This window comes from Chrysemys picta, chromosome 2 (assembly GCF_011386835.1).
Source record: "Chrysemys picta bellii isolate R12L10 chromosome 2, ASM1138683v2, whole genome shotgun sequence".
Lineage (NCBI taxonomy): Eukaryota > Metazoa > Chordata > Testudines > Emydidae > Chrysemys > Chrysemys picta.
Window position 1 is genome coordinate 105,159,956 of NC_088792.1, and position 19,723 is coordinate 105,179,678.

A 19,723-nucleotide genomic window follows, 5' to 3' on the forward strand; every position below is an offset into this window, starting at 1 on the left:
GTGCAATAACAAGACCATTGTTTACACTGGTTTGAAGACCCACACTATTACGTACCGGGAATTGAGAGACATTGACCAGGATCCATTCCACTAAGATTGAACAAGGTCTACTGGAACTTTCAAGTTGTGCTCTTAGCATATGTTTTGCAACTGCCAGTCTGCCAGCTCCTACTAAATATGTTAAACATATTACCACTGATCAACTGCTATTGTTTTCTTTTTGGTAGCCCACAGAAATGACAGGTACTTAATCAGAGCAGGAGTCTGTGTGCAGCGTATCAGAACATAAACAGTATCGCTCAACAGAGGCATGAACACAAAATCTAATTAGCTTTGTATGATATATATTGTATATACCTATATATCTTTAGTGGGTATTTTCTTTTAAATTTTAATAATGTCAAGGCAACTATTTCTCACAAGTCAGAGTATGAAACACAGGGATAAAGAGAATCAGGCTAAACCTCAACTCCACAAGAAAGAAAGAAAGAAAGAAAGAAAGAAAGAAAGAAAGAAAGAAAGAAAGAAAGAAACCTACTGCACTTGTATAACATTTGTCATGGAGTATAAGCATCCTTGATTTTGTCTCTGATCTGCAAAAGACTTTAATTAAGAAGTTCATATCTAGTCAGACATGCAGAAATTGTATGTAACAGAGAAATTTTATAATATGCAACAATAATTGGGGTGGGGGGGACGCAAGGGAATGTATACACTCAATTTAATAGTGTAGAGTGTGGAAACGGACCAAATTCTGCTCCTGATTACACCAGTGCAACCCTTGTAATGTCACCGAAGTTGCAGCATTGTAAATGAGAGTCTGTGTGAATCAGGTTTTATAGGAGTGTCTGCTAATTGCTGAGCCAGGTGTCACATTATGACTCCAAACACCTGCAAACTTACTCTACCTACAGTATCTACATAATATAAACAGCTTAAAGGGACCGGTCAATGGGACCGCACACATACTTAAGATTACGTGCATGCCTAAATGCTTTGTTGGATTGTGATCAGACAGAACACAGGTAGCCTCCTTGACAACTGAAGTTTTATTTCAAGTTTCCAAATCCCTTTTGTGTTCAAAATGTCTATATTTGGCCATGCCCAACACAAAACGTTTTGTTTGTTTGTTTGGAAGGTTTCAGCAAACTTGGTCAATTCATTTGAGTTACTTGAACATTAAATGAAAACACTGTTCTCACATAGTCTCTCAAAAACTTTTGGACTTGTTTAATTCAGAAATGACTAAAGCTGTAATCCTGAACTTGGCTTGTTTTTATATTATTCATTAAGATTTTAAAAAATACTCTTAATTTTGAGGAATATTGGCTCTGTAGCTTTAATGTTATAAAACATTATAACATTATGTTGAAGTTGCCTATTTCATGCATAAGATGTACTTTTCTACCATTCATTTTTTAAGATGTAAACTAAGCTCACCCAAACTGAGAGCATCCTACATCCAGGAAGTCTCATATTGAGACTTACCTAGAATGAAAGTGATGCCAAACTAACAACTACAAAATCAAGACAAGGAGATCTAATGTCATATCAAACACATCTCATTCACAATCCAACATATTCTAAAGGAGCTTCCAAACTCAGATCACACTTCGATAGTCATTAACAAAGGTTATTCCTAAACCAGAGCATCCCAAGGCCGCAGCATTCAAAATGTCTGAATTATTCTCACTATACGAAATAACTGAGCATAATTGAACTAGGAGGTTGGTCTCACATCTGTGGACATGTTACTACACAAAAAGCAAGAAAATATTGTGTAATAGGCTTTGCAGATTTCTAGATATGGCCATTATTCAAACATATACAGTATATTTAATTCTGATATATCTATTGTTCTTGGCACTGATGTCATTGTACCTCACTATGATAGAAACACTTTTCACTATTTTCTCTATATTTGTTTATTTTTATATACATTTATTTTAAAAAGTTATACAATAGAATGAATGAATGAAATTGAATGATGAATTCAGATGAATTCAGATGAATTCCAAAATTAGTATTAAGCTCTCAACCTCAACACTGCCCCCTGGTGCATATTCCTTAAAATAAAGTTTTCATCTCATATATAATTTGTCAAATACAGTATACTATTCTGCAAATAGGAATATTTTACACAACCTTATGTTCACTACACATGCATCATGCTGTATTACTCCATTAATACCACTAAAGAAAGAAATAGTTTTAAAACACAAACAAGTTAGGTGACTGAAAATGCCATGACAAACAGACTGTCAGCATCTCATCAGTGACTCTTTATTCTCTAGAGAAAATTTTGTCAGAACCGATTTTTACATAAGATTCTGAGGACTTCCTAATCAGTTTGGGTTGGAAATAATAGTGTGAGAATAGCCTCCTCCATGTTATTTCAGCACTAGGTCTTCTGGTAATAGAAAAAACCAAGAAGCAGAGAGAACATCGTCCTCAAACATTTCAAAGCCTCAAAAGAGTTTTGTTTGGCCCCATCTTATTTTATCCAGATCACTTCTCCCATCCCTGTTTGTCGGGGTTCACTAAAGGAAGCTTTTGATAGTCTTCTAGACATTTTGGGCCAAGGAGAATAAATGAAGCTCTTACTATGTTTAAGTGGGTACATATTCTAACAGTTTAGGGAGTAATTCTGTTGGGTTTGTTTATGTAGCTCCCACTGATTTCAAAGAGGTTTGTGCAACCATAGGTAGACTAAGTCCCTTAGCTATTACCTAATTCACAAACTGAATGTGAATCCTCCTCTTGCTTTGAAGAGGACTCTCACAAAACCCTCCATTTGAAAGTGCAATTTTCTGTTGTATGCACAGCCAGGAAAGTAAAATATGTGGTTTCGTTTTGGCAGGATTCATGGCTCATTTACAAGAAAATTTATATTAGGCAGGAATTCCTGAAGAATCATTTGTTACCCACATTTGAGACTAGTTTGATCATGAGGAAACTACTGCATTAAAATTTAGGTCCAGACAAATATTTTTTGAAGGCAATGGACAATTTAGTCTGTATACTTGACATTGCAAGGTCAGCTGACAGATCTGATACACTCACAGATGGGATGCACTGTAAGAAGTACAATCTTTTCATGGCATGCTTAAAATTACACATTGGTCATGAAATTTTCTGAAACTACTGGTTAGTCTGACTATTTTGTGATTTCAGAAAGGGCCTTATTCATAATGATAATGAATTCATCAGTTTATAATGGCAGGAAAAATGATTTGGTTGGAAAACACATTATTTGTATGGCACACTGCCAAATTTCCTCCAGTTAGAGCACAGCATACTGAATGTTATGTGAGAGGTCTAACAGGTTTCAGTCAATAAATAAAGGACAACTTTCTAATTTTTTTTTTAAAGAGACCAGACATTACGAGTATGTTTCTAGTTAAGAAAAGCACTGCAAAGAATGTCAAAAAATAAGGTTCTGAAAGAACAACAAAAAGCGTAAACCCATCAGCCTAGAACAAACAATTTCCTTCCCCAAGGCATTTCTCTGTGTGCTGATTGTTACAACTCTGCTGAAGTTTACACTAGTAAAGAAAAGGGCTTCTATTCACCAGGCTGAATGCATCACTGATAGGTACATACATGAATGTGTCACTGTACTGTAGTTTGCAGTGTTGTTGTAGCCATGTTCATCCCAGGATATGAGACACAAGGGGGGGGGGGAGGGAGGTGTGAAGTAATATATTTTATTTGACTATCTTCTGTTAGTGAAAGAGACAAGCTTTTGAGCTATGCAGAGCTCTTCTTCAGGTATTTATTGGTCCCATACCTCACCCACCTTGTCTCTCTCACTGTACTCTATACAGATACTCAAGTACAATACATATGGCTTAGAGAGCTTCATTATACGAAAAATCATTGATTGATGGTTTCTCAACCTCTTGGATGCCATGCTCTGTCAGCAGTCCTCATTGCTGATAGATATCCTAAGTTGCTATCAGTGCCTGTTGATCAAAGGGTGGAGAGATTGTCATATGGAATTCTTTACTATTGTAACCACAGTTCAATTTAATGTTTTGTTGCTAAAAGAAATCAAAATGTTTTGTTTTTTTAAAATGCAACTGTGGGAAAATTATTTTCTGTCCGGCAATAATTTCCTTATGGCTAGTTTCCAGTATAAAAAAAACAAAACAGGCAAACTTAAAATACTGCTTTGATTAGTATGGTTGGATATCACAACCCCATGACCTAAAACAGATTCAGGAGCTGGGGAAGAACTCATGGGGAGGAAGGTGTAAAACTAATATTCTTATACTGATAAAAAAGAACTCATCCTGACTTACTTTTCTCTATTTTCCAAAACTGAACGCAATACCCTATTAGGTAAAGTACCAGTACTGTAAATCCTTCAAACATGCAAGTAAGGCACAAATACACACCCCCAGATGAAACATTCCAGCACATAGATTTGGTGCTTCTTATAAGATGTTAAGGACAAAATCCTGCCCAATGTGGGTGGTTGTTCTAGGAGGGTAAATAATGCAAGTAACTTTTCCTGCATTTGCATCGCCAGCGTCACAGGTTACTCATGGTCAGTGGAGTGCTAGGTGGTGGTTACAGCAAATGTGCTTGCTAATCTGCCAAAAGGTCATGGACTGCTGGTTTGGGGGCAAGGCTAGCACCTTTGTGCTCCGCACAGAATATTCACCCTGTTTCTTCCTCAGACATTCTGTACCTATGTGAGACTGGCCTTCCCATGGTCAACATTGCTTGCATTATTATTAATCATTTATAATAATGCCTTGTGACCACAATCAGTTGGGGACCCCGTTGTGCTAGGCACTGTACAAACACATAGTATGCACCAAAGAACTTACATGACTAATGAGTAACAAGAGAATTTTGTCCCAACCACTTACACCGCAGGTTCAGTAGTGAAAAGAAAACAAACACAATCATTTGGTCCTGCATTTTGATATTTTCAAATCTCATAAGCCAAAGGCAAAAATTTAGGGTGGCAGGGGGGAGTTGTTTTCATTTGAAAGAGGAAAAATGCTGTTTGGTCCTATTACTAGAAAACTGGATATATTTTTACATAGCCACATATAACAGGAAAACAAAAGATGACTAGATCAAACTCAATTTTTAGAAAAGTTAGGGTACAATATTGTTCTTCAATATAGTCTCATTTCTGTTACTAATTAGCACCTTAGATTATTAAAATGAAAAGGACTTTAAATCTCATTACTTTTCACTACTTGTGCTCTTTGTTTGTGTGTTGCACTTCAGGCACTGAAACTACATTACTCAGTTTCGCTTTCTTCAGAGTGCTTTGGAGCAGGCAGTAAAAGAACAGTACTGTTTGGTTTTCCAATACTTCTCAGGATTGTTTTACCAAAAAAATCATTTTTCACTTAATTAAAAGAATTACAACATTTCTATTCACATTGGGTTATGCAAAATTATAGAGTTGCAGCTTAAACTACTTGGGGGTAATGAGTGTCCCCACTCATTTAAGTAAGTTAAAAACATCCTTTTGTTATGAGTGTATAAGTGAAATGAGTGGTTTCAAACTCTGAAAAGATCCTATTTCTTGGCTAAGACACTTAATTAATGGCTATTCAAATCCTGGTTCTCATCAGACCTTCAGCCTGAAGTGAGGACTAAGAAGCTGGACAAGTTTCAGGTTTCTTTGAATGGCCAACATTAACTAATAAGCACCAGGGAAGGGTGTAGCTCCAGGAATGTTTTAGACAAGTAAATCAGATGATGAATAAATTCTGCAAGAAAAATCCCTCCTCTGACTGTCATGTAGATGAATGAAAACTTATTCTGCCTTTTGTACTTAGAGCTTTTCAATTTTAAAGTACAGTTCTACTCAGACAAATCACTCTGTTGAAGAATGACACCTTTTGACTCAAAGGCGCCGGCCCATTGGAAACTATGGAGTCTTTCAGTGGGCTTTGGATCATCAGGCTCCAGCTCTTCTATCTGTATTTATTTATAGAGAGTGATACCTGCTAGGTTAGTGCTAACACAGGGAGAGAGGATGAGCTATTGTATTCTAGCTTGAGCATCAACAGAATGTTAACTAAGGAAATGCTCCAAAACTCATGGAAAAAGCCTCTCATTTAATTCAATGGGTTTTGGATCTGGTGCTAATTTCTAAATGCAGGGGTAAATTCTGCTCTTGGTGGTTGCACAGGTATAAGGTAGGAGAGAGCAGAAATTGGCGTGCAAAATTTTTATTGCTAGTAATAATGCACTAACCTTCAGATCTCAGGCTGTTTCCAGCCCTGGCAGTTTACCTGTAAACTGAGCAAATCTAATCTGCAATCAGTGAGAAACAACAATATTTTTTCTTTATAGCCAAGTTTCTAAGCAGAACTTCAATACAGTAACTTACAATTCCTTCCTTTACACAGTACAGTCACACAGTATGAGAAGCTGAGGGTTGTAGGATATTTAGTCTCTCTTGCAGAGGGATCAGCTACTATTCTATACTAGTAACTTGTTACTATTCAACCTCAGACCTCTGTCAGGGTTCGCATCATGACAGACAGGATGATGTTTCAACTCTAGTATCTTTATGACTTGTCCTATCATTGTAAAACAGGCAACTGGGTTTCCTGGCATTTACTGTTTCACTCCACAACCCCAAAACTGCCAGCACCAGGAGAGTAAGCGGGCTAGAATCCCTAAACAGCTGCAGACAGTTTGAACACTATCTTATTCAGCATCAGCATGACTGGACTGCCTAGCTAATTCACTTGTTAAGAAGAATTCTACAAAGAAAAGATTAGAGATGATAAGCAGCTCAAATATTTTAATACGCTGTACATGTATTCTGTACCTGTTAATTTAATTTTTTCTGAGTAAGAAAGTGTATAGGGTTTAATTTTCCTGAGTGGACAGCTAAACAGAGCTCCCAAACCTGTATTGGTAATTTAAATCACTGTTTAGCCATGTAAAACAGGTATTAGCATGTCTCAAGAAAAAGTAATCACTGAAATATGGGATCTGGATCTCCCACCTAGGTACCTCCTTTTGCCCCACTGTCAAATTTTAATTATGGACCAGCTCCAAAATCCCATAGTCAAGCTCTTTTTTAAGTGATCACTTCAAAGCATCGGTACTGTATGTGGTATAAAGATATCACAGTGATAAACTCCATATATAAACACCTCTGATCAATAGATAAATTTGAGCACTTTCATTCCATGCACAGCTCAACTATCTCTTTCTACTTGGCAGCTGACTGTTGCTGGTCCCTTAGGTGGCTTCGGGATGTGACGGAATCTCCATCCTTAGAGATTTTTAAGGCCCGGCTTGACAAAGCTTTGGCTGGGATGATTTAGTTGGGGTTGGTCCTGCTTTGAGCCGGGGGTTGGACTATGACCTCCTGAGGTCTCTTTCAACTCTAATCTTCTATGATTCTATGATCACTTAAGAAAGATGTCACTGTACAGTATAGATAAGTGAGAGATGATTAGAGATGGGCCTGAACCAAAATCCAGATCCTACCCATATCCCCTAACTGTAGAAAAGGTTGGATGAAGATCCAAACTTTGCAGCTCTGGCACACATTTCATGTTATGGTAGATGCATTAGATAATGTAGTTCAGAAATAATGTGTGTGCTCATCATTGAAGAGAAAGATTATAAACTGCATCTCCTTTTTAGTTGGGAGAAATAACAATGGATGTATTCGGTATCTATTTTTCAATTTGAATGGTTAGTTCTAATTACAATTTTTGAATTCTCACAATTATCCATAGATGTGCCATTTTCTTGCATATATAAAAATTCTCACTAGAGGTACTTGTTGAAAGTCAATGAATAATAGGTAGGAAACAGATTGTAATTTAATTCACTTAATGGATGTGAAAATTAAAAATCTCTGAAACCTATTTCCTCTTTAAATAAAAACTCTCCCTTTTTTGTTTTAAAGGTTCATCTTGTAAAATAACCTGTATAGCTCTACGTGACATTTACATTAAGAGTTTTAATATTCTTAATTCGCGCAGAGGGAGATTTCATAGGCACAAATGGCAGTTAGGCCCCCAACTCCCATTGAAAGGGAATGGGAGTTAGGTGCTTACCTTTGAAAATCTTCCCCACACGGCCCATTGTTGCTAACCACATTAAGCTCTTGGTTTCACTCTAGTCCTATTTAATATATTTCTCTATCTAAACCCCACATAAGGCACAAAACTTGGCCAAGTCCAAAGCCATCTCTGCTTGCAGTATCCCTATAAAGTGAGTTTCAGAAGAACATTGCACACCACAATAAGCAGAAGCATCTTTCCATTCTATAGTATGCCAACGCTACTGAGGAAAGAACGGTACTGTATCACAGTCTGTTGGAACAGCCAGCATTTACAGAGCACACACAATAGCCAATAATTTGTTTTACCCAAATTACATACTGGTCCATGGAAAATGAGGCAATAGAATTATATTGGTGAATCCTGGGAATCTAAAGGTTACTCTGAAGCTATTTCTTTTTAACTGAGGGCTTGTCTACACTTAGGGCGTGTCTTCACTAGCAACGTTAAAGAACTGCCGTGGCAGCGCTTTAGCATGGCTGTGTAGTCGCAGCACCACCTCCACAAGGAGAGTAGCTACCAGTGCTGGGAGCTGGGGGGAGGGGGAGGGAGGCAGAATGTTTCACACCCTTGAGCGAGAAAGTTGCAGCACTGTAAAGTGGCAGTGTAGACAAGGCCTTACAGCACTGCAGCTGCGCCACTGTAGTGCATAGTGAAGACACTGCCTCTGCCGATCGGAGAGCTTTTCCCTGAGAGGCAGCAGCTACGTGGACGCTCCCATCGACATAACCCCCTTTTAGACAGCATTAGGTCTGTATACTAAGTCACTCAGGGTGTGGTTTTTCCAAACCCATGAGCGATGTAGTTATACTGACATATGTTCCTAGTGGAGACCAAGCATGAAACAACTACAGTGTACACACAGGGAATCCATGCAGGTTCTACATACCCTGACTGTGATGGGAGTTGAGGACACTTAGTGCCTCTCGGGAAGTGCAGGATTCAGATAATTTTGACATATGAACTAGGATGAAAGAAATCTTGGCTATTTTTTCTAAATAGAAATAAGGAGATGAACTGTTACAATCCCATGAGCTTGAAAAAAACAAAGCTTTGGCATACTGCCCCTACACTACTTAACCACTAGATTTTTTTTTTTCTTAAGAGGCTTTCTTGGAATAGCTCTTCACGAAGACTTTAAGGATTCGCAATATTTCAGTCTGGACATTTTTTTTAAAATTTCCCACTTCTTTAGATCCATACAAGAAAAATCATACCCAGCTCCTGTTACAAAAGTAAATACATTTTACATTTTCGGTAAAGGGAAACTGGCAGATACACTACCAAAGCAAAGCTAAATGCACCTTGCTAAGAGCTGGCATCACAAAAGCAGTCTGTATGAAATACCTCATTTCAGTGCAAAGCTCAGCCATGCTCTCATTTTTTCCAAGGAAGCAGCTCTGTTACTCCAGTACTTTACAGAGTGCTGTCAAAAAACAAGGGGAGTTCAAAACAGTGGAGATCTAAGCAGTGCTGGAATTCAGTTACCCAAACTAGAGAGGCCCACTTTCTTTCAGTCTGACCTCCCATCATAAGAGCTAGTCTTCTTCAACTGCCAAGGCTAAACCCTGGCAAAATTCCAACACTGAACCTGAACTATAGACTGGTATCAGACACTCTCTTCTAATTGAAAGCCTCAGACTGGAAGGTATTTTCATGCCTATAACTAATGTACAAAGAGCAACATACATAAAAAGTGGAAGCTGAAACACTAACACATATGAATTCAGCTCCCCTCCAAGTCTGCGTTTCCTGGCACTTCCTTTCTTGAAATCCAAATACCTGACGGCAGGCTTGTGAGTAAAAAGCATTTCAGTCTTTTGACTTGTCCCCACAGCTATCCCCTTTCCAGTCCTTCACCGCTTGTGAAAACACACACAAATGCAAGCCAGCTAGGTAAACACATGTACCACAGACCCAGCAACAACAGTTCTGACCCTGTCCACCTGAACTGAAGGAAAAAAGGTTACAAATGTAAACTCATACACAGTGTACTATTGATCCCTTTACAGCAGGAAGCATTGTAAGAGACCAGGATTCTTTTTCAACCTTACATATAAATATTTCTTCCCTCAGGCAAACCTGGACAAGTCCAGAGCTGCATTCCTTGCAAGGTTAAACGTCCTTTTTCACGTGTGTGCACGCTTGTCTTTTCCTTTCTCTTCTAAGTACAAAGCCCCACTCCTTGCAAGCTCTTCCCATACAGATAATACAAACAGAAAGGCAGGTGGGTTGTATTTCCAGCTCTCAACCATAAAAAACCCTCTTACCTTTCACTCGAGAACTTCAGGAAATTTCTGCAGTAGTCAGTCATTGGCTTTATGAAAATCAGCTAATATTCCCCTAGCTAAATGCTTCATAAGAGGAAAAGAAGAGGCATTGCAAGCCGCCAGCTCACAGGGACACACGACTTCACTGTTCCTGCTGCTACAGCTGCTGCTGAAGGTAGCTGGTCTTGCTGGAAAAGCATGAGACTTTGATTCAGCCAAAAAAAGGCCAGTAAAAATGTAAACACAAGGGAGGAGCCTGAGGGCACAATCAATGAAATTTGAACTCCTAGAACCAGGGAGGAGTGGAAATGTGTTGTTTGAAAAGGTAATTCAGTCTACAAGCTATTTTTCCCACTGTGGTCCCGTTCCCTGCCTCCCCCCATCTGAACTGAAGCTGAACGAGCTGCAATTCCTAGATCATTTAACGACACGTTTCTTTTCTGTATTTGAAGTTTTTTTCTAAAGTAAACAGCCCACAAATAGTTACTGCTGCTTCCCAACTCAACCCTTGCTCCCCACCCCCTCATGATTTCAATACAACTTTTGTGCTGGGCGGGGGAGGAGTGTGCCCAGGATTCTTCAGCATTAATCACGCTTATTTTTATCTAGCGGCTGCTGCTGTCAAGACCCCCCCAAATCCCAGCAAGCACTGACCCCTCCGCCCCCCTTCATCTCTGGAGTGAATCAGCTCAAATTAGATGGAGTCAGGCTGCAAAGAACCACCCTTGGCTCCTTGAAGTCTTTACTCTTTTAATAACAGCTGCATCTCACCACACTGCAGCCCACAAACCTTTACTCTGAACTGTATGACAAACAATGATGCCTATGCATCACTACCAAATAGCCATACCATTAGAGAGCATTCATTTTCTGCTTCAGAGCCTGTCACCACTTCATAAAAATGGGTCTCATTTACCCACAATATGTATAATGTTAAAAACAAAACTACCCACCAGCTGTTTACAAGACAATAAGAGTTTTAAGTTCAACCCTATAGTAAAAATAAATGATGTACATCTGTTTACTCGATGTTGTATTTATGGATCAGTAAAAGATTGTACATTAACTGGAGTCAGCCTTGATCTTTCTTTTCTTTTAGTCTCTTTTTCAGACAATGATGGTATGGGGGTGCAGGATCCTGACAATAAGAAAAAATGCTCCAGGAGAAGATGATTCCATTGGGACTGGATGTATTCATAGAGCAGCATCCTGCCTTCAGGTCTCTTCTACATAGCCCTACTTTGTATGGGGCCAGGAGAACTGGCTCTCTTTTTCTTAAGAAGATCCAGAATGCTGTTGACAGTCCTTGTGGGATGACAGAAGTAACACCCATCTGAAAAAGTGCCCAGAACAGCACACAGAAGGCCCACCACATTGTCTTAACTGGTCACTGGAGAAAGAATGCTTTTGTGTTGCTATGTGATCAGAAAGCCATGAACATTCGGAAATAGTAATGGTTAACATCTTTCTAACAAGAGACAGGATGTCAGAATGGGTCAGACCTTTAGCCTACATTTTATTAATTGGGTATATTAGTTTGTGGGCTTTTTTTGTGGCTGGTTTTATTTTTTATTTATTTGTTTGTTTTTTTCCCAACGGAAAGCTATAACAGTAGCCACTGAAGTCAGTGAATATCGATCTGCCAAATGATGGGTATAACTTTTCACAGAAGAAGACTGGCCAAGGGGATAAAGCAATAGACTGGGATTCAGACAACCTGGGTTCTAATTTTGCTTCTCCCATTGTCCTGCTACGTGACCTTGAACAAGTAATTTCTCCTCTCTGTGCCTCAGTTTCTCCAGCTGTAAATGAAGATAATGATGCTGACCTCTTTTGCAAAGTGCTTTAAGATCTATTGATGAAAACCCTGGTCTTATTCGTATCGCTGTAACCCCAACTCATGTTAGCTGACTGGTGTCATGCAATAAATATTCTCCCTGTGTTTCTAAAGTTCCTCAGACTTTATCACAAAACTTTGGAGAGGCTATTGAAAGTCTAAATCAATTGCACATTGTAATAATGAAAATGTGCAAATAATGAATGATTTGAAGAGAAAACAACTGGTTTTCTGCATAGCAAAATCTAAGAAAGCAGGAGCCCCATATGCAGCTAGATCCACAAACCTGAATCTTTTCAATGTGGTTTGCTACAGAACTAAAACAGAACTCAAAACACAATGCTACCTCTGAGTTTAAGAAAACAATATTTCTCTAACCCCCCCCCCCAAAAATTATTTGAATAAACAGTTTATTGTTGTAGACTTAGAACTACTAGCCTACACATATTTACATTTAATTGGGCCACATCATTTGCTGCACAGACATTCAACTTCATCCTTTCCTCCTGTTTTTTTTTTTTTAACTTTTGAATACTTCCTTGTGTTCTGAAATGTATTCTGATCAGAACTTTGTTTTCTTCCCATTTTAGTGTGTCAAATCTTTCACTGTTATCTGCTAACAGCTTGAAATGTGTACTGGGCATGAGATTCATCAGTACATTCAGATGTGCATGCATTCTAGAGCTTGCATGCATGCCTGTTTATTGTGTGTATCTTCTAGACTAATACATAGTCTTATTTCAACAGGCAGCTTTGTATATGCACACTAATGAATAATGTATTATCATGTATCTAATGCAATGTACTGTATTTTCCTAATAAAACAAATTATTTTTTATTAGGGCTGTCAAGCGATTAAAAAAATTAATTGCGATTTATCGCGTGATAAAAAAATTAATCGTGATTTATGGCACTGTTAAACACCAATAGAATAACATTTATTTTAAATATTTTTGGATGCTTACTACATTTTCAAATATATTAATTTCAATTACAACGCAGAATACAAAATGTACAGTGTTCACTTTATATTTATTTTTTATTACAAATATTTGCACTGTAAAAAACAAAAATTGTATTTTTCAATTCACCTCATACAAGTACTGTAGTGCAATCCCTTTATCATGAAAGTTGAACTTACAAATGTACAATTATGTCAAAAAAAACCTGCATTCAAAAATAAAACAATGTAAAACTTTAGAGCCTGCAAGTCCACTCAGTCCTACTTCTTGGTCAGCCAATCACTCAGACAAACAAGGTTGGTTACAATTTGTAGGAGATAAAGTTGCCTGCTTCTTGTCCACAATCTCAGCTGAAAGTGAAAACAGATGTTCGCATGGCACTGTTGTAGCTGGCGTTGCAAGGTATTTACGTGACAGATGTACTAAAGCTTTATATGTCCCTTCATACTTCAACGACCATTCCAGAGGACATGCTGATGCTGGGTTCTGCTTAATAACGATCCAAAGCAGTGCGGACTGATGTATGTTCATTTTCATTATCTGAGTCAGATACCACCAGCAGAAGGTTGATTTTTTTTTTTTTTGGTGGTTTGGCTTCTGAGGTTTCCATATCAAAGTGTTGCTCTTTTAAGACTTCTAAAAGCATGCTCTACACCTCCTCCCTCTCAGATTTTGGACTGCACTTCAGATTCTTAAACCTCTTGTCAAGTGCTGTAGCTATTTTTAGAAATCTCACATCGATACCTTCTTTGCATTTAGTCAAATCTGCGGTGAAAGTGTTCTTAAAACAAACAACATGTGCTGGGTCATCATCCGAGACTGCTAAAACATTAAATATATGCAGAATGTGGGTAAAACAGAGCAGGAGACATACAATTCTTCCCGCAAAGAGTACAGTCACAAATTTAATTGATGCATTCTTTTTTTAACAAGCATCATCAGCATGGAAGCATGTCCTCTGGGTTGGTGGCCGAAGCATGAAGGGGAATACGAATGTTTAGCATATCTGGCATGTAAATACCTTGCAACGCAGACTACAAAAGTACCATGCGGACACCTGTTCTCACTTTCAGGTGACCTTGTAAATAAGAAGCAGGCAGCAGTATCTCCCATCAATGTAAACAAACTTGTTTGTCTTAGCAATTGGCAGAATAAGAGGTAGGAGTGAGTGGACTTGTAGGCTCTGAAGTTTTACACTGTTTTGTTTTTGAGTGCAGTTATGCAACCAAAAAAAAATCTGCATTTGTAAATTACACTTTCACGATAAAGAGATTGCACTTCAGTATTTGTATAAGGTTAATTAAAATATACTATTTCTTTTGTTTATCATTTTTACAGTGCATATATTTGTAATCAAAAATAATAATAGAAAGTGAGCACTGCGCACTTGGTATTCTGTGTTGTAATTTAAATCAATATTGAAAATGTAGGATAACATCCAAAAATATTTAATAAATTTCAATTAGTATTCTATTGTTATAAGTGCGATTAATCGTGATTAATTTTTCTGAGTTAATTGCATGAGTTAACTGCAAGTAATTAACAGCCCTATTTTTTTATATACTTGAATGATACAAAAGTAGGGTAAAAATCAGAAAAAAAATGAATACTACTTTATATAATATCCGGGAATTTTTCGGTAAAAATCGGTTTAAACTGAAAATGAAGGGTCTTATTTATAGAATACTGAGACATGCTGTTGTAATATTGGATGACTGCTGTCCACCTAGGACTCAAACGTAAATTAGATTTGGATCTCATGATATTATCCCAGTGAGCAAAAACAAGCAAATATTCAATTACATTAATGAATGCAACTTCCTATCCAGTTGCTAGTATCTATTGTGTCATGATGATTCCAATTCTGCTGCAAACTTTTCTTTGTGGTTCAAGTATGGATTTAACTTGACCTAATTGTGTTTGAATAACTAGCAACACAACAGTAAAATAAGGAATAAAACTGCAATGGCAATGCACTAGGCAAAGCATCCAACTATTAAATGTACTGTGAAATCATGAATTCATTTCAGCCTCTTCCTTTTGTCTATTTCAAAAGCAAAGCCAATCTCTGGAAATACCCCGCAAAACTGGCTATTGTTTGTTCCTAATGCCAAGATTAGGAATGCATGGTTTTTTTTCATGGTTGCTACAGCAGCATCTGCATCTTTGATTGGGTGCTTGGCGCCTCTCTTGTTAGACATTTAGGGTACGTCTGTACTACCCGCTGGATCGGCGGGAAGTGTTTGATGTATCGGGGATCAATTTATTGCGTCTCGTCTGGATGCAATAAATTGATCTGCGAATCGACACCCGTACTCCACCTCGGCAGGAGGAGTAAGCGGAGTCGATGGGGGAGCCGCAGCAGTCGACTCGCCGCCGTGAGGATGGCCAGGTAAGTCGAACTAAGATACTTCGACTTCAGCTACACGAATAGCGTAGCTGAAGTTGCTTATCGTAGTTCGAACCCCCCCGCTAGTGTAGCCCAGGCCTTAGACTGATTGCAATATTAGTTATAATTATGATCGTGAAGAAACAGAAGGAACTAAACCCACAGAGACAACATGATGCTGCTGCTCATCCAAATGTACAGTACCATTTAAACCCTGTTTATGATAAAGGCTAATGGGTATGCAAAAGGGCAATTTCGTAAGCTTAGTCTTTCTTTTGAGTATGGAATGTGAAATTTATTTAAAGATGGCATTACCATCCTATAGAAAATCCTTGAAGATGCTCTCAATTTGCTTGAATACATCTTCTGGAATCCAAAAAGGTACTACACTGATTAAATATTTAATCTGGGGGGTTATGGTCATTGTGTGAAATTTTCAAAAGTGATTTAGGAACACAAGTGTGGGACTCATGTTTCTATCACCAAGAACACTCAGCTGCAAGGTCCTGAGTGTTTTACTCTGAGTTCCGTCACACAGAGCATCCCATTTTAGGAAAAAAAATTCAAGATGGATACCAGAGTGAGGGACAAACTTTCGAAATTAATAGGACCTTGAAGATGATCTGAAATAGGCTGGGGAACCAATAAAGAGTATGAAGAACTAGTGTGACATGCTCTAGTTGCTCTGCAATACCTAACAAGCGGGCTGCTATGTGCTGGACCATCTGAAGATTCCATAGTCATCGCAGCTAAAATGCATTACATTATTCTATCAATAGGATAAAGTGATGAAAGCATGGATCTCAGTGGGCAAGTGTCTGACAGGAAAGGGTGCAGTCCCTAACCAGTCAAAAGATATTTCTAACAATTGCTGCTATTTGGGTGTCTGGAAACAGCAAATAATCCAGGAGAACCCCAAGACTACATGTTGCTTTGGCAACCGCAGAGAAGATGCCTACAATGAGAGTGGAAGTCAGAGTTCTTGCCAGATCTACAAGTACTTCCCTCTTCTTATTGGAGGTGACAATGCAGCATCACCTCTGTCTTAGCCAGACTGAACTTGAACAGGTTGCTTTGTGGGGGGCACAAGCATGTCTAAGGGACTGCATTGTCTGTGTTTGATGAAAACAAGATGAGGAGCTAGGTATCATCAGCAAATTGTTAGAACTGAAGCCAGTACCATCTCATGATCTCTAATGATGGTTTAGTATATTCATGAATGGCCTGGTCCAAAGCCCACTGAAATCAATAGGAGTCTTTCCATTGACTTCAAAGAGCTTTACATCAGCTCCCAAACAGGATGGAGCACATTTAGGACTCCACAAGTGAGAGCTGTTGGAGTGAGGGTGAAGGTGGAGGAGCCCATGATGACCCTTTTGGATTGATCAATGACAATTGAATGGACTCAGTTTAGTGCCACTCCACTTGCCAAAGCAAGGCCTCATTGACAAACAAACAGAAACCGATGGTTGATTAGCTCAAAGGCTGCGGATAGGGCTAACAGTATTAATATGGATATTTTTCCACTGTGGCTAGCTATAAGGACCTTAAAATCTGATGGTCTACAGGTGTTTACTTTAAATAATCCTTAATCCTAGAAATGGTTGTGACATAGAGTGTTAATATGAGGCATTCATAGATCTCTAAGATGTATTCTGTATAGACTGTCCAGTGTAATCATAAAAACAACAAGGAGTCTGGTGGCACCTTAAAGACTAACAGATTTATTTGGGCATAAGCTTTCGTGAGTAAAAACCTCACTTCTTCGGATGCATCCGAAGAAGTGAGGTTTTTACTCACGAAAGCTTATGCCCAAATAAATCTGTTAGTCTTTAAGGTGCCACCAGACTCCTTGTTGTTTTTGTAGATACAGACTAACACGGCTACCCCCTGATACAGTGTAATCATAGAATCATAAAACTGGAAGGGACCTCGAGAGGTCATCTAGTCCAGTCCCCTGCACAAGTATCAGGACTAATGATCTAGTAATGGGTCTGCCTTAAAAAATGAGACACTGAAGTCTGAGTTGTAGCACTCAGGAGGCTTATTAATATATTCCACTCTATTATTAACAGGACTTAGTAAATTCATGCAAGTGAAGTGGGAAAATATCATTATGTTATTAGTCTCTACAGTTCTCTAAAGAGAATTGGTGCTGGGAGTAGACACTTGCCAGACAGCCTTTCAAGAAGAGCCTTTTGTTTCTTAGTGCCTGCTTCCTGTGTTTCCATTCCACGGTGCAACTGGGCCTTGTGTGAGTCACTTTGTTAAAGATGAAAAATAACTGAAGCTCAGATTCACAATTCTATTTATTAGACAGGACACTATCAGGATAGTTGTAGGCCGAAACCTTATGTACCTTTCCTTTTTTTAAAAATTTTATTTTATTATATCTGTTTGTAAGGTCTTGTACATTTTGTGTATAAAAGAATGTTTAAGAGTTCTTCATATTTCTTAAACTCTGACCCCCAGCTCTCTTTCCATGGCCTCTGACAGGAGGCTTTTCTTTCCTCTCTTCAAACTCCAACTGGGCCTCCTCTCAGACTCCTACTCCCTGATATCTGTGATTCTGCTCCCTACCCCTTGCCAAAAACTAACATTGATGTTCCCCAGCAAGTCTGATTGTTTCTCTGCTGGGATCAAGTGGGCAGGTTGCTCTGTTATAAATCTCACATGATCTGAGGTTTGCCAGTCAGAGGTGTTGTAACTGCATTACACATCACTTGCAAGCATGGAAACATGCAAACATGGAAAATATTGTTGACCCCACTGATGACACCATGGTCCTGTTTTTACACCAGCATCGCCCCTCTGCTGTGCAGTAGCAGATGTCATGGGCTTTTTAGATTGGTTTCCCAGGACAAGAGAAATCAGTGATATGGAGCCTGCTTTGTTCATAGTCCTGAAATGAGATGGCCGAAATGCATGCAGGGCAATCCAGTCTTCCAGCAATCTCAGCCAGCATCAGTGCCCAGATCCCAGGGAGAGGCTGTGCCTCAAGAATGGACACTAATCAGTGTCCAAGGCAGACAGCAAACTCCTACAACTCCGACAGCTCCCTCTCCCCTGCAGTTAAGCACAAGAAACCCAAAACTATTTCCTCAGCATGTCCTGCCAACCATCAAAACCTTCTTGCACACTAAGAGAAAAGAATGTGTAATTCTATGTTTAACAGCACCACCTGGGGACTCCCACCATAACAATATAAATGGAGTCGCAGCTTGGGGCTCAGTAAAGAAACTAGTCAAAGCCCTCTAGTGAGATCAAAAGTTGGGAGGACTCTTTGGGAGTTATGGAGATGCACAGAGAAGAGGGGAAATGAGCACAATGGAAAACATAAATAGCAAGGTTGGTTTGTGATGGGGACTGGGCAGTAGTAGCTCTAAAATAGGGATATTCAGTCAAACCGAGCTTATCCCTTAAAGGTTCAGTTAGCTGGGAAAAAGACATTTGAGCCAGATGTGTTCTGATTTCGTGGAGTATTTTTTTAAACTAACTGTTTAAACCTTCCCTAATTTTAACCCTACTTGTACTAGTGTTTCTGGGATTGTCATGTACTTTCATCTAAGAAGTGTTGTAACCGGTTTCTCTTGTTTAAATTCCCTCATGATTGATGATATTCTCTAGTCCCACCAGCACCACCTCTAGAAGTGGTGAGCACACTAAGAAGCAGTATGCAAAGGAGAGCACAGTGCATGCATTCAGAGAGGGATGGAGAAAGAAGGAAAACGAAACAAGCTGATTACTTCTCTTTGTTGGCCTTTCCCCACCATTTCTTTAAAATGTATAGAAAACTAAGTGCCAAAGTTCAAGCACCCACAAGACAGTTTTAATCTGCACAATCCATACTTATATGTTCAAGATCTGGCACTGTTACAGCAGTAATACTGTTATGCAAGTGATCTGCTGTTGAGCAGTGTGTCCAAAGTATATGGCACAATCAAGCATCTATTCAACTAGGTTGCTCCTTCTGCTTGGTTTTAAATATTCTGCTGAAGCAAACATAGGTTGGATTGTCCTGTCCACTTCCACAACAAACAACAAGCAGTGGGAAAGCCACTCAGATAGCTCTTAATGCGGAAAAGGCACATATCATTGGCTCTCCCTCCAAGAATCCCATGGAAACTGTACTGGGGTAGCTCTGTAGAGTTTGGCCCCCCACTGTGTTTAATGTAATGGGATAAAGAAAAGCCTCT

At 38.9% G+C, this 19,723-nt stretch overlaps 1 protein-coding gene across 21 annotated transcripts in view; it reads right to left on the reverse strand.

Moving 5' to 3' along the window:
* Positions 1-19,723, reverse strand: part of TNS3 (tensin 3) — a 426,838-nt gene that overhangs the window by 104,842 nt on the left and 302,273 nt on the right. The gene's annotated exons all lie outside the window — the stretch shown is intronic.